General features: G+C 40.5%; 1 pseudogene; it reads left to right on the top strand.

Moving 5' to 3' along the window:
* Positions 1 to 15,851, top strand: part of LOC130018196 (betaine--homocysteine S-methyltransferase 1-like) — a 74,241-nt pseudogene extending 58,390 nt beyond the window's left edge.
* Positions 15,852 to 16,085: the final 234 nt, after the last annotated feature.

The following is a 16,085-nucleotide window of genomic DNA, read 5'->3' as shown; positions in this document are numbered from 1 at the left end:
GGTTTTCTCCCCTGATCTGCGCAGGACGGGCACGGAGGCCCAGCTCTGGGCAAAAAATCTGAACGGCTCATTCCAACCAGGAGACGTTCCCAACTCCTCGTCCAGTGCCAGGGACTCTTTCTGGACCCGCGGCCGCTAACACGGCTGAAAAATATTTTCCCACTACATATGCTATAGGAATCATAAGCTACCTTTTTAGATGGAAACTTCTCTATTTTAGCTCAGCCACTAGAAACACAGTAGCCAATAACTCATAAGCCTATCTTAACTCACACTGCATGTCAAGAAGAATAGTAACAGTGAATGTGAAGGACTACACCACATTTGTCACAATGGTAAAGCAATGCAAAAGCCCACCAAACTTTCTTATTGAAGAGTCTAGCTCAGATGACACCAACAGTACTATAGTGTTAGACAACCTCTCTGACAAGGAATTCAGAAGGGAGCTACTTAGGATGCTTAGGGAACTAAAAGAAACAATGGAAAGCAATGCCAATAGAAGACAAGAGGATTTGAAGGCAGAAATGAGGAAATTGCAATCGGAAATGTCAGCCCTGAAAAAACTCGTAGGCGAATTGAAAAACTCAGTGGAAGGCCTCAGAAGCAGAGTAAGAGCTGCTGAGAACAGAATCAGTGAGCTCAAAGATGAAGTTCAGAGACTCTCCAGAAAAGAGCACAAAATGGAAAAGAGACTCACAATTCTGGAACAGGTGGCAAGAGAAGATCGTGACAAAGCCAAGAGGGGTAACATAAGAATTATTGGAGTCCCAGAGGGACAGGAAGAAAATTTTGATAAAGAAGAAACTGTCAAAGACATCATTGCTACAACATTTCCAGAGCTGAAGAAAACTTGTGACCATATTCAGGAGGCCTGAAGGGTACCAGCTAGAAGAAATCCGAATAAAAATACCCCAAGACACATTGTGATCAAAATGACCAAAACCTTACACAGAGACAAAATTCTGAAAGCAGCAAGATCGAAGAAAGAAATCTCTTACAAAGGAGCATCCTTAAAATTCACAGCTGATTTTCCTGATGAAACCCTCATGGCCCGAAAACAGTGGTGGGACATAGTGAAAAAACTCAATGAAATAAATGCCTCCCCAAAAATACTTTACCCAGCGAAACTCTCATTCCTAATAGAAGGAACAACACACAGTTTCACAGACAAACAACAGCTCAGGAACTTCATAGACTCAAAACCATGGTTACAAGAACAACGAAATGGGCTACTTTAAGGCAAGAAAGGCCCATCAAATACACCAAATTTCAACAGAACAATGGGACAAAATCCCATAACAATAATCTCTCTCAATGTCAATGGGCTAAAGGCACCAATTAAAAGACATAGAGTGGCAAGATGGATTTGAAAGTTGAACCCAACATTCTGCTGCCTGCAAGAAACACATCTCAATAGTCAAAGCAAACACAGACTCAGAGTCAAAGCCTGGAAAACAATCCTACAGGCAAACAGCCCCCAGAAAAAAGCTGGGGTAGCCATCCTAATATTAGACCACATCGATTTCAGAGTGAAGAAGGTCATAAGAGAAATTGAAGGCCATTTCTTATTGATCAAAGGATCTGTACAACAGGAAGAACTTACAATAGTAAATGTATATGCACCTAATGAGAGACCAGCAAAGTACTTAAAACAACTACTCATAGATTTGGAAAAAGACATCAATAGCAACACAATACTAGTGGGAGACTTCAACACCGCTTTGTCACCTCTTGATAGATCAACCAGATTCAAGCTTAGCAAGGACATACTTCATCTGAGGGAAACAATGGAAGAAAGGGACTTACTAGATATATACAGGACACTTCATCCTCAAAAGGCTGAATACACATTCTTCTCAAGCGTACATGGAACATTCTTCAAGATAGACCACATGCTGAGCCACAAAACATGCCTCCATAAGATTAAGAAGATAAAGATTGTATCAACAATCTTCTCAGACCATAATGCGCTGAAATTAGAAGTAAATCACACACAAAAACAGATAACTAAATCAAACACCTGGATATTTAACAGTGCGCTATTGAACAACGAGTAGATTAGACAAGAAATCAAAGAGGAAATCAAAAGATTCCTAGAAAAGAATGAAAATGAGAACACGAGTTACCAAAACTTATGGGAAACAGCAAAAGCTGTGTTAAGAGGAAAGTTTATAGCTCTACAAACATTCCTCAGGAAAGAGGAGCAAGCACACATAAGTAACCTAACCTCACAGCTTAAGAGCTTGGAGAAGGACCAACAAAAGGAGCACAACCCGAACAGGAGAAAGGAAATAATAAAACTCAGAGCAGAGATTAACGAGATGGAAACCCAAAAAACAATCTGAAAGATCAATGAAACCAAGAGCTGGTTCTTTGAGAAAATTAACAAGATCAATAAGCCTCTAGCAAAACTCACAAAGAAAGGGAGAGAGAAAATCTTAATAAACCGATTCAGAAATGAAAAGGGGGTCATTACAACAGAAACTACAGAAATTCAAAGTATCCTCAGGGAGTACTTTGAGAAGCTTTATGCCACGGAACATCAAAACCTCGAGGAAATGGATAAATTCTTAGACTCCTAAGAATACCCATGAATAGCTGAGATCAGCACCAGGAGGATTACTCCATAGTTTAGTGGCCAGCCAGGCATTCTAGAGGAAAGGGCAGCTTAGATAGAGAAGGGAGCACCAAATAAAGGGTGTTTGTGGATCCTCCTAGGAGGGGAGATGCATGTCGAAAGTGGACTATGGACTGAACATGTTTGCCACTCAATGCCTCTTTTGTAGACCACAACACCCAAAAGGAGAGAGAGAACACAAGGGATTTCCCTGCCAAAGATGCAGGGTGGGATGGGGGATGGGGGTGGGAGGGATATTATCCATGGTGGTGGAAAATGGGCACTGGTGGAGGGATGGGTATCTGATCATTGTATAATCAAAACCCAAGCACAAAACTGTACCTCATGGTGTTTCACTAATAAAAAAATATATAGAGAGAAGATTAAAAAAATGATAGAGGTTCAGGAAAATAATGAATAAAGGCTTAGAAAATAAAAAAAATTCACCAAGATATTAATAATGGTAAGATTTATGAGGACAATGGGAGGGGAATTCTGAACATAATATGGAACAATATAATGACAAAAGCTATCAGGTAGCCATTGTTTGAGAATGAGAATATGTAGAACTTTCTGCAAATTTCAAGATAGGTAGTTGAAGTAGTTTCAACGCAGATAAAATGTTGAAAGTGAAGTTAAAAGAAAACTGTGAGATCCCCAAAAATATATGTATTACTCAAAAATCCAAACAAGAAATAATAACACCCGATACATGCCTTATCGTTAATGAAATGGAATCTGAAAGGCATTGGGATGATTGGAAAGTTTGCTTGAACCAAATGACAACCAGCTGATGAGATAACAACATTCCTGGAATCAAAGATCACCATGCCCCCAGTGAGGAAGAAAGGATTTGGCATCTATTCCATGCCAGAAAGCCACTGGGCTGCATTCCATGCTTTCTTTCATACCCCACCTCACCCCCATCCTCAACCCTTCAGATAAAAGAAGGCCAGACCAACACATTGGTGTTCCATTAGCCTTTGTTCCCTTTTCCTCCTCATGACAATTTAAAATCCCACTTAGCATCTATGAGGGTTCAGCTCTACTTCAGCCTCACCAGAGCCCCATATGGTCCGCCCATTAGTACACCCAATAGTCACAGTCACGGTCACAGTCACGGTCCTCACATTGTTCATCGATTTGCTACAGCGGGCTCAGTAATGTCTTCATCGTGAGACTTGTTGTTACTGTGTTTGGCATATTGAATACGTCAGGGATAGCTTGCCAGTCTCTGCTGTGAGGGTGAGATAGTCTCGGTAGCTTGCCGGGCTCTCCGAGAGGGGCAGAGGAATCGAACTCAGGTCGGCCATATTGGCTGCGTGCAAGGCAAACGCCCTACCCCTGTGCTATCACTCCAGCCCATACACCCAATAATTTTTCCTATTTCTACACTATATGTATCTCTACCTCTTTGTCTGTGCTGGGTAAGGTCTCAGATCTATCAAGGATATATTCGAAATACGGAAAGAAAAAATAAAACCTCCCAGTGAAATCAGTTAAAAGATAGTGGAAAATGGCCAGAAAGATAGCACAATGTTAAGGTGCTTGACTTTTACATTAATTCTAGTCTGATCGTTGACATCACAAAATGTACCCTGAACAATGGCCAGGAAAGAACGCTGAGAACAGAGCTAGGATTATACCCTTAGCACTATCAGATGTGACCCCAAAACAGAAACAGACAAAAAAGGGTCAAAATAAAGTAATATATCTGTGACATATATTTAAGAAACATTAGAGGACATTCTCTATACTAAAAGAAAGTCACACATAGAGCATAAAGAATGTTAGTTAAAAATTCATTGGTAAATGTAACTTTGTTGGTATTTAAAAATAAATTAGTATCTCCAGCCTCTGCACCTGGCTGTCCTCACCGGGGCCCCTTGGAGGAGGGTGGGTTGAGTTTCCCTCCCCACCCCGAGCAGAGCCCCAGCAGCTGAAGACCAGTTCCAGACACAGCCATGCTTAAAACCACGCTCCACACTTTCAGATGAGCCTCACCCATAAAAGAACTGGCAAAGGAACCCAGGTGTGCAGGACCCAGGGCGTAGATCTCCAAGCCTGCTCAGATTGGGACTGGACCTCCTCCACCCAGATACCCCATCGTCCAGTATATAGGCGTTATACCCACCAACTGCCCCTGGCTCTATGCAATCCCATCAACGGCCAAGACCCAGAGACTATAAAACCCTGCTCCCGGACATCTTATTATCTAGTTCTTACTCTGGAAAAACTGGCAGGCTACCAAAAGTATCCTGTCCACACGGCAGAGTCTGGCAAACTCCCTGTGGTGTATTCAATATGCCAAAAACCAATAACAATGATGGGGCTCATTCTCCTGACTCTGATAGAGCCTCAAATGTGGCACTTTCTAAAATCTCAGGACTAGTACGAAGGAGATGTTACTGGGGCCTGCTCGAGTCAATCGATGAACAACAGGATGACAGTGATACAGTGAACTTTGTAGGTATTTAAAAAAAATTAGTAAATCACAGGCTGCTCTGTTTTTCTCTTAATTTTTTAAAAAATAAACTACTAAAACTATAGTATAGCATTACATTGTTGAGCCCTAATTATAAGCAATTTAATATATCTAACAATAGCATTAAATGGAGGATAACAGAAACAAGCAGTACTGCTGCAACAGAAGAATACTGAATAGTAATCAAATCTATTATAAGGATTATAACTAGAAAAGATAGACTAAAATGAGACACTTTACAAAGACACAAATTAAGAAAATAATTGAATATTACAGTCATAAAAAATATGCTTCCATCTCTGTAGATAAATGCCTTAAGGTTAAAAGATATATCAGGAACCCTTTGAAATAACTGATCATTTTGTCAATATTATGCACTAAGAAGAGCTATTGTTTTATTAATTTAGGTAAAAAAAATCTAATACTTAACTTTGGTATGATAATGGATATTTTTCTATTAATGAAGTAATCACTTAATCACTTAACTTCCCGTTAGTCGTCGATTTGCTCGAGCGGGCGCCAGTAACATCTCCATTTGTCCCTGTCGCGTGCTAGTGTAGCCCAATGGCATCTGTTCGCTCCGGGAACATGAAGGGCCTCAAACCGATCTTGACGAAGAAGCCTGACCATCTGGTAGGTGGGCGGCCACGCGGTCTTTTGACATCCCGTGGAATCCAATCAGTAACAGCTCTAGTCCAACGGTCGTCTTTAAATCTCATTACGTGACCAGCCCATCTGATTTTCGACACCTTGGCAAATGAGACAGCATCCCTGAACCTTGATCGTCGACGGATGTCAGAACTCCGGATTCTTTCTCTCATTTGAGTGAAACGCGATATTCCAAGCATAGCTCTTTCTATTCTTCTTTGGGAGACCTGAATAGCGTTCTCATCTTGTTTGCGTAGGGCCCAGGTTTCTGAGGCATATGTTAATGCAGGAAGAACAGTGGAATCAAAGAGATGTGCCCGGAGCCGGAGGTTCTTCGTCCTCTTAGCTATTTCTTCGACGTTCTTGAAGGCATTCCAAGCCGCTCTCTTCCTCCTGCACAGCTCGGGTGCCAGGTCATTTGTCATGTTGACCTCTCGACCTAGGTACATATAGCTGTTGCATTCGGAGATGGTCGTTCCATTGAGAGCGAATGGGGCGTCAGGAACAAGGCTGTTTCTCATAAACATTGTCTTCGTAAGATTCAGCTGTAGTCCTACCTTTCCACACTCACGGTCAAAGTCGGCCAGCATTTGTGCCTCTTGGCTGATGTTTGGTGTTATTAAAACAATGTCATCAGCAAAGCGGAGGTGGTGTAGTTGCCGACCATCTATCTTCACTCCCATGTTTTCCCATTCCAGTCGTCGCATGATGTTCTCGAGGGTGGCACTGAAGAGTTTCGGTGAAATGGTATCACCCTGCCGCACCCCTCTCTTGTCATCAATGATCACTTCTTTGTAGAATGGTGAGATCCTGGTAGTGAATCCACAATACAGCTCACGGAGGATCCTGATGTATTGGGCTTGAATGCCCTGATTGGCGAGGGCTTCAATGACCGCTTCCGTCTCAACAGAATCAAAGGCCTTCTTTAAATCAATGAACGTTAAACAGAGCGGCATCTTGAACTCCCGAGAAACTTCAATGAGCTTGGTTATCATGTGGATATGGTCGATGGTGCTGAATCCTTTGCGGAACCCGGCTTGCTCGCATGGTTGTCCTTCATCTAGTGTTCTGCCAATCCTATTTAGGATGACTCGAGTGAACAACTTGTAGATGACAGACAATAGGCAGATCGGACGATAGTTGCCAATGTCATGGATGTCTCCCTTCTTGAACAGTAGTACGGTCCTGCTGGTTTTCCATTGGGACGGAACCTTGCATTCAGACAGGTAGCGAGTGAAGAGCCGAGCCAGTGTATTGATGAGTACTGACGGCAGGTTCTTCAGGTGTTCAGGTCTGACCTTGTCTGGGCCAGGTGCTGTTTGTTTCTTTACCGACGAAATGGCATGTCGGATTTCAGAAGGGAGAACATTGGGAACGACATATACATCCTGTGGAATTTGGTATGTCGGCAAGTGGACATGGCTATATAAGGGATTTGAGTAGAAGTCATGGGTAATCTTCTCCATTGCCATTCTGGAGGATGTGATGGATCCATCAGGACGTCAGAGGGCAGTCATCTTGGTCTTGTAGTTGGCGAAGGACAGGCGGGCGTTACGAATACTTTTCCCGGCTTCTGCCGCATCTACCAGTACTTCTGCTCTTCTCTCTTTGAGGTCTTCCTTGATCTCATCTCTGCACTGCTTTGCGAGCTCGGACGTTAGCTTGCAGTTGCCTGAGGCATGCGCCAAACCACGCTGGCGAATTAGCTCAAGAGTTTTCGAAGATAGGCGATTTTTTGTGGCTATCTCTCTTTTGGCGTTCCTCGCACATTCATGGAGGTGCTGAACCAGTCGATCGTATTCCTCCTCAATGTTGTCAACAATGGCATCTTCCCATGTTGCCGCAATAGTACTAAAGAGTTCCCAGTTGGTGGTCATTCTGGGAGTTCTCTTTTTGAACTTTGCAGCCCTTTCTCCCCGCTCTGTGAAGTAGAATTTTGCACGAAGGAGACGGTGGTCCGATCCCGTTCGAAATTTTGGGACAACAGTGACATCAGTCAGGCAAAACCGTCGATTGAATATGATGTGGTCTATTTCATTGTGGAATCGTCCACCGGGAGACTCCCATGTCCATCGTTTAGATTCTGCCTTCTGGAACTGTGAGTTGCCATGAATGGTCTTGGTCGACATGATGAACTCAGACAGTCTCTCACCCTGTTCGTTCCATTCTAGGCCATGGGTCCCGATGTGAAGTTCTTCAGCTGATCTTTTCGGTCCTATCTTGGCATTAAAATCACCCACAATGATCTTGTAGAAGGTGTGGTCTTCTTTATAGAACTTCTCTAGCTCCACATAGAACTTCTCGATTTCTCTGTCATCATAATGAGATGTTGGTGCGTAGACAACGAAGATAGAAACTGCCGGCAGTGAGCCACATCTATTCAAATGTAAACGTCCGATTCGGGTTGTTAGGCATTCGAATGAATCAATGCTCTTGGTCATGTTTGTGTTGACAAGGACACCGATGCCTCCAATGCCTCTTTTATCACATGTTCCGAGGAACAATTCTTCTCCAGTGTCGAAAACGGCATGGTGAGATTCGTGCCTTCTTGTCTCGGTCAGACCAATGATGTCGTACTTGATCATTCGCGCTTGTACCATCAGGTCCTCGATGGATGCATCTGATGCTAGCGTACGTGCATTGACACTACTTCCACTACCCAGCCATTGCCACACTCCAGGACACTTTCCGGACCCGCGTGGCAGCTCCGGTCGAGACCCACGCACAACTGAAGACCCACAGAACAAGATAAGCGGAACTCTCTGAGACCTTGGACTCCAGGCTCGGTGGACCCAGGGACAGAGCTTCTCTGCTTGCTCCCACCACCACAGGTGACAAAGGGATTCTAATCAGGAGCCCCACCCTACCCTGCCCTGCCTGCTTCCTTCAACCACCCAGGGATGGAATTGTGCACAGGAGACCCATGCTACCCAGATAAATACCCCACTGGCAGACTTCCACTCTCGACACTACTTCCACTACCCAGTCGTCACCACACTCCAGGACACTTTCCGGACCCACGCGGCCGCTAGCGGCCGCTTGACACATCATAAGACACTAAATACCCATCTTCTGGAATTGTCGTACCGTATTTGATAGGGTTCAAATATGGTAACACCTACAAGGGAGATTAGAGGTCACCCCAAAAGCCTCTATCCCTCTCGGAAAGACTGGCAAGCTACCGAGAGTATTCCGCCCGCACGGAAGAGCCTGGCAAGCTATCTGCTGTGTATTAGATATGCCAAAACCAGTAACTACAACTGGTCTCATTTACCTGACCCTGAAGGCTTCACCGACATGGCAGCACTGAGAAGGATGAGAAAGGAGAGGCCGACAAAATCTCAAGGCCGACCTAGGCTGCCACAACGAAGGAAGACAAAAAAAATTTAATGAAGTAAGATAATAAAAACTTGTGGACTTTCCAATTACTTTATATTAATTGAACAAAATGTATAATTGTCTCTATAATATCAACTAATTAAAATAGGTAAATTTTTCTTGTTAATAATTTTTTATCCACCTATTAGAAACTCATTTAAAGATAATATCACTGGGCAACTGATAAATAAACTATCTTTTAGAAAATTTAAAGGAAAATTTATCAATATGTAAACAGATGATGATTATAGATGATGTTTCCATTTGTACTAGGGAATTATATATGTCAGAATTTCCAGGAAGAAAGATAAATCTACTTACATGAAACTTTAGAGGTATCGTTTCAAAACTACTAATATAAAGAGGTCTGTAGCATTCCTTTTATGTAAATTAACAAAAACCAATTGAAGACCATTTAAATCTAATTAATGAAAATTTGCATGGGAAAGTTTAGCATTTCTTTCCTAGTTATGTCACAGAATAGATAGGACTTAAAAAGAACAAATTCAAAACAGTAAACAATCAGCAAAATCGCCCCTTTGTCTTTCCTATATATTGTATATATTTAAGTATCAGTTTTATTATAGGAAAACAAGTAGTTAAATAACAACTATTCAGTGACAAATCCGTTTTGTAATACCATACATAACTCACTTTTATTCTTTCTAAGAATTTAATAAAGACATATAACTTCACATTGGTGAGAACAGTATATGTAGAAATGATTGTAAATAGTTTTGATGAGGATACAGAAAAGAGGAATTTGATACACAGCTGGTGAGAATATGAGTAGACACAATTCCTATAGAAAACTATAGAAATTTCTTTAACAAAAAATCATATACATAGTGTTCTTAGGATTTAATCATAAACGTGAAAAGACTAATTTAAATGAATATTTAATTCTTATGATCATAACAACGTTTTTTGTAATGGTACTTAAAATGCTATCGTACTAGAATAAAGACCACATTAATGAAGCATAATCTAATGCATGAAATTAAATGACATACATATGATGAATTATTTAATGACAAAGGAACCAAGAACAAACAATGGAAATCTGACTTTCTGTAATAAATTATGTCGTGAAAATTGGATACTACATGTAAAATAATGTAAATATGCAAACCACAAAGAAATTAAAAATTCAAATTGTATTTATTCAAAATGCACTGTCTCACTGTCCTCCTATTGTTCATCAATTTGCTCGAGTGGGCACCAATAATGTCTCCATTGTTAGACTTGTTGCTACTGTTATTGGCATATCGAGTATGCCACGTGGAGCTTGCCAGGCTCTGCCCTGCAGGTGGGATACTCTCAGTAGATTGCCCTGCTCTCCGAGAGGGAAAGAGGAATCAAACCCGGGTCTGTGGTATGCAAGGCAAATGGCCTATCCGCTGTGCTACAGCTTCAGCCCATAAATTAGACTATACATAATAATAATAATAAAATAAACCATAATAATAAAATAGACCGTAAAATTTGAAATGACTAAATATAAAGAGTTAAACATCGAGAATATATTCCTAGAAGTATTCCTACAAGCTGACTAAGTGGTGTGTGTAGGAATTTCACTTAACTAGCAAGTCAAACAAACCAGAAAATAAATATATGGAACTACACCAAACTAATATGATTCTACACAACGAAACAAGCCCATGTATCAATAAATCTTACAAGATTGTATCAACATATATAAGGAACTTAAAATTTCAACAGCAAAACAAATAACCTAATTAAAATATGGTAAGATCTAAATGAATGCCTCCTCAAAGACCTGGAGTCTGCAGCATTTTGCATATTCATAAAGTCCAGCTTTGTTTATATCACAAAGCATTATTAGTGTTTTAGTCATTATTGTTAATGTTTGGATTGTGTAAAGGAAATAGTGTCTTGGTGAGACTTAATATAATCACACAAGCAAATACAGAAACCTGCATGACCTTGATGCATATTTGGGGTATCTTTGAAACTAGACAGGGACTCTTTTCTAAATAGCATTCTACCATTGCCATAGATGAGTAGAAGGTACAATTTAGTCGTAAAATGGACATAATGCTTACTTATTATGAAGACTATTACTAAGATTTTTGCTTGATGTTTGTTCAAATTTAAACTCTGGTAGACTTTAACTGTTTTATAATTTTGAACTGATACCATTATTCTAGACTATAATTAGAATAAACTAATTTCTTGTCATCATACTGTGATAAAGATTCTTTAACTTTCTTGTTAATTATGGACCCAGCAAGGATAGTACATAGGTAGGGCACTTGCCTTGCACCTGGACAACATAGGTTCAATTACCTTTACCCCTTGTGGCCCCCTTAGCACACCAGGATTGATATCTAAATACAGAGCCAGAAGTAAATCCTGAACACAAACTGGTGTACTTCTGTTGTATAAATGTTCAATTGAGCAGTCGGAGGCAAACAGAGAGGCAAGGGGAATGAAGAGGCACAGAGGGACAAGGCTCACCCAGGCTCAATGGTCCAGAGCTGCTTTCTCATCCTCTTTTTATTTGATCTCCTACTGTAAACACCTCCATGAAATTCAACAGAGCCGAAAGAATCAAAATAAGGAAACAGAGGTACAGGATGATCATGTATCAAACTATGCATTGTTTTGCCCTATTTATGATGCAAACAGTTATAATCTCTAGGAAGGAAAACATGGTCAGTTATGAGAAGAAAAACACACGTCAATTATGAGAAGGAAAACAAGGTCAGCTATAATTTCTGGAGAGGAAAACATGATTGAGCATGTAGGTTCCATAGGTCACGACTTTTTCACACCTGGGGTCTGTGATAAACAGGAGGAGAGGATGTTTATATCTAAAGGTTAAGCTAGGTTTGAGATATGCTGGAAGGGGTGGACTTTCTTTATACTGACCAACTTGCTGGCATCAGAGGGTCGGTTTGACCTTTTCCAGATCAATCAGACTCACAAGCTTAGGCTTGCCCACTTAGTTCAAAGTGGGGTCGTGGTTTTTGCTTATTGTTTGCAAGGCAATGACCTAGGCCTAATCCTCACGATCTGGTTGTGCACCAACATCCTCCCACATTTTTCTTTTCTTGCTATTCACTTTATTCCTTTATCCTCTTTATTGTCTCTTTATGTTAATTCCTTTAATTAACCACCATCTTAAGGATAATGAAGTGTTGTAAACATGATAAGCATAGATCAGTTTCTCAAATATAACTTCCACTCCATGATCAGTCTCAATTTCTGTTCCGAACAAGTATCAAAACATAAATTTCTATATAACTAAAATTGACAAACATCATAGAATGCTCATGGCATTCTTTCTATTTTAACATAATTTTAACCATTAAAATTTTCCTTCGTTGTTTGAAATTAAAAAAGCAATTTAATAAACATTTTGGAAGCATTTATAAATATTTATACTAGGAGAATTTTAGAGGTTACCCAATGCTTTTTATAAACTATTATAAATTTAAGATACTGTTCTTAGTATTTAAAAAATCATTTAAGTATACATTAATACAAGAACTGACAGTGACTTATCAACTTATAATGAATACATTATGTTCTTTATATACTGTTTAAATTTATAGTAACCTATACAATTAATATTGGTTTCCTAGTTTCTGTTCTTTCTGTTCTTGTAAGAAACCTGTGGCTTTTGACATTAATTGGAAATTCTAATTTAGACTGGCCTAATTCCATTCATTCAAACATTCATGCATGCATTCATCCATTCATTTAACAATATGTGCACAGTCTAGTGGGAGAGATGGATATAAAACAAAAGTAATTGAAACATAATTATCCAATTGTAGTCGTAATGATAAATATGAAAACAGATTGTAGTTTGCAATGAGAGCTTATGGCCTTTTATGTCATCAAGAGAGAATTCTTCTAAAGAATAAATGTTTAAACACTTGCAAAAACACTGGTTTTGCTATGTTAAGTTCATTTTAAAGTGTGTGGCATAAATTTGTGTGTGTGCATATGTCTGTGTGTGTGTGTAAAACAGAAAGTAAAAGTAAGAGAAAAGAAAGGACAAAAAACCCCTAAAAGTATGAATTTAACATGTAAAGAAGGTACATTTATACTATGATAATATGGCCAGAATATATAAAATATATAAAAATAAATCTGGTATGAGCTAAATTATGTTGGACAAAATATGTCCTATTAAAATATTATGAAAATTTTTATATAAATGTGGCTAGAGATAATATTCTCTACATTTTTTCTCACAATAATCCAGAACTTGTTTCAATCATTATAAGAGATAAATAATTATTTAATATTCTGACCTTCAAAACTTATAAGTTAAAATTTCATGAATCAGTAATATTTACAATTATAATACATGGTAAGTCAAGCATGGGGAAAATATTACATGTTTATGAGTTAATGCTTTCAAATAAAATAAAGTACAAAAAGAAGGGTATAAAATAAAGTGAAGAAACTTTTATCAGTTTACTGAAATTTATGTGCTGTGTTTGATTATGTATCAATAAATAGCAAGTAAGGTCCAGTTTAGTATTTTCCTGTTTAAAATTTTTATAGGAAATGCCTCAATAAATTTTCCAATATTATTCTCCTTATAAAATTGTGAGTGTTTCTAGTCACTTCAAAATGAAAATTAAAGGTCACAGAGTACAAGAATTTTAACAGCCAGATAAAAGTAGATTATGTCTAAAATAATGGAATTTACATATTCCAATTATTAATATAATATTCTTTTCAAAAATTTGAAAGTATTGACTATAGTCACTGATGAAATATTAAAGGAGTTTTCAGTGCCACAAACAAACAAACAAACACTGTCCTCCCGTTGTTCATTGATTTGCTCAAGCGGGGCCAATAACGTCTCCATTTTGAGACTTGTTACTGTGTTTTGCATGTTGAATATGTCACGGGTAGCTTGCCAGGCTTTGATGTGCGGGCGAGATACTCTCTGTAGCTTGCCGGGCTTTCCGAGAGGGGTGGAGGAATCGAACCCGGCTCTGCCAGGCTGGCTGTGCACAAGGCAAACGCCCTACCACTGTGCGAAAGTAAAATAGATACATGCCAATCCTAGAAATTGTTAATGCCATGTTGAGGCAAACAATACATTTCCACCCCCTTATTTCTATTTCATCATGATCTACTATCACTATAACTATCACTATCACCCATTGATCATCGATTTGCTCTAGTGGGCACTAGTAACGTCTCTATTTGTCCCTGTCACGTGCTAGTGTAGCCTGGTGACATAGGGTCAGGGGAATGAGGACTGTCATTGTTACTGTTTCCAGCATATCGAGTATGCCACGAGTAGTTTGCCAGGCTTTGCCGTGTGGGCGGGATACGCTCAGTAGCTTGCCGGGTTCTCCAAGAGGGATGGAGGTTTTAGGAGCAGCTTCTAATCACCTTTACAGGTGATCCCAGTCAGGCATATATGCGGGCATGATAATCTCAGTAGCCTGCCGGGTTTTCTGAGACCGAGAACGAGAGAATAAGAGGTTCACAGCCGATCGCTTCCAGGAGCTTGGTTTTATAATATCTGGATCCTGGCCCTTGATGGGGTTACACAGCAGCTGGTGGATGTAACTGTCCAGCTACTGGAAGATGGGGGATCTGGGTGGAGGAGGCCCAGTCCCCAACCGAGCAGGCTTGGAAATCTCCACCCTAGGCCCATATGCATGGGTTCCTCTGCTGGTTCCTTCATGCGTGAGGCTCGTTCAAGAGTGTGGAGAGTGGCTTCAGCATGGCTGTGGCTGGGTCCTGAAGGTCTTCAGCTTGGAACGCCAGAAGAGGTCTGCCAGCTTCATCACAAGTTCCTCAGAGCTGGGGCCAAAGTCATGCAGACCTTCACTTTTTATGCCAGTGAAGACAAGCTGGAGAACAGAGAGAACTATGTTGCAGAGAAAATATCTGGGCAGAAAGTCAGTGAAGCTGCTTGTGACATTGTCAGGCAAGTGACTGACGAGGGTGACATCTTGGTGGCAGGACGTGTGAGTCAGACACCTTCGTACCTTAGCTGCAAGAGTGAGACTGAGGTGAAGAAAGTCTTTCAGCAGCAACTGGAGGTCTTTTTGAAGAAGAACATGGACTTCCTGATTGCAGAGTACTTTGAGCTCATGGAAGAAGCCGTGTGGGCAGTGGAAGTCCTGAAAGTGTCGGCGAAGCTGGAGGCTGCCTCCATGTGCATGGGTCTGGAGGGGGTCTGCATAGCATGTTTCCCCAAGAGTGTGCGGTGTGTCTGGTGAAAGCAGGAGCTGCCATCGTGACTGTGAACTATCATTTTGACCCTCATATCAGTTTGCAAACTGTGAAGCTCATGAAGGAAGGCTTGGAGGCTGCCCGCCTGAAAGTCCACCTGTGGCCCAGTTTCTGGCCAACCACATCCGGGACTGAGGCAAACAGGGCATTATTGACCTCCCAGAATTCCCGTTTGGCCTGGATCCCAGAGTTGCCACCAGGTGGGATATTCAGAAATATGCCCAAGACGCCTACAACGAGGGGGTCCGATTCATGGGCAGGTGCTGTGGCTTTGAGGCCTATCATATCAGGGCCATCACAGAGGAGCTGGTCCTGGAAAGGGGCTTCTTTCCACCTGCTTAAGAAAAACATGGCAGCTGGGGAAGTGGTTTGAACAAGCACACTAAGCCACAGGTTAGAGCCAGGGCCAGGAAGGAATACTGGCAGAATCTTCGGATAGCCTCAGGCAGATCATACAACCTACAACCCATCCCATATTAGAATAAAAACTGTTTCATGTATTCAAATTTTAAGAATATTTTTTATAAGTAATTTGTTGATACATGCCCTATTTTACATACAATGATAAATGATAGCTAATTTTGGTTTCTGAGGTTAGGAAAAGGGGAATAGGAAGGCCTAATGATTGCAGTTGAAGGATATTGATATTTTGGTGGTGTGCTAAAGTATATTTAAAAGGAGTTTAAAATTTTATACCTAAGATATAAAATAAAT

Source organism: Sorex fumeus, unplaced genomic scaffold (genome assembly GCF_029834395.1).
Source record: "Sorex fumeus unplaced genomic scaffold, SorFum_2.1 ptg000008l, whole genome shotgun sequence".
NCBI classification, from domain to species: domain Eukaryota; kingdom Metazoa; phylum Chordata; class Mammalia; order Eulipotyphla; family Soricidae; genus Sorex; species Sorex fumeus.
This window is presented reverse-complemented; position numbering and strand designations above follow the sequence as displayed.